Source organism: Marmota marmota, unplaced genomic scaffold (genome assembly GCF_001458135.2).
Source record: "Marmota marmota marmota unplaced genomic scaffold, marMar, whole genome shotgun sequence".
NCBI classification, from domain to species: domain Eukaryota; kingdom Metazoa; phylum Chordata; class Mammalia; order Rodentia; family Sciuridae; genus Marmota; species Marmota marmota.
In genome coordinates this window covers 58905441-58905659 of record NW_026000037.1, presented here as the reverse complement: position 1 = coordinate 58905659, position 219 = coordinate 58905441, and positions in this window count along the sequence as shown.

The following is a 219-nucleotide window of genomic DNA, read 5'->3' as shown; positions in this document are numbered from 1 at the left end:
CGGGGTAGGGCGGGGGACACCCCACGAGCTCCTGGGCAGGCAGAGAGTGGCCGTTGGCACCCTGGGTCGTCTTGCCCGGCGCTCTGTGTGGCGCGCCTCCTTCCCACGCCCTTTTGTAACAACTTTCACCTTCCGGCTTCCTTTTCCAGTTCTCTGTCAAAAGGCTCTAGGCTCTGCAGGGTCGGGCTGGGAGCCCCTTCCACAAATACTCCTCTACAA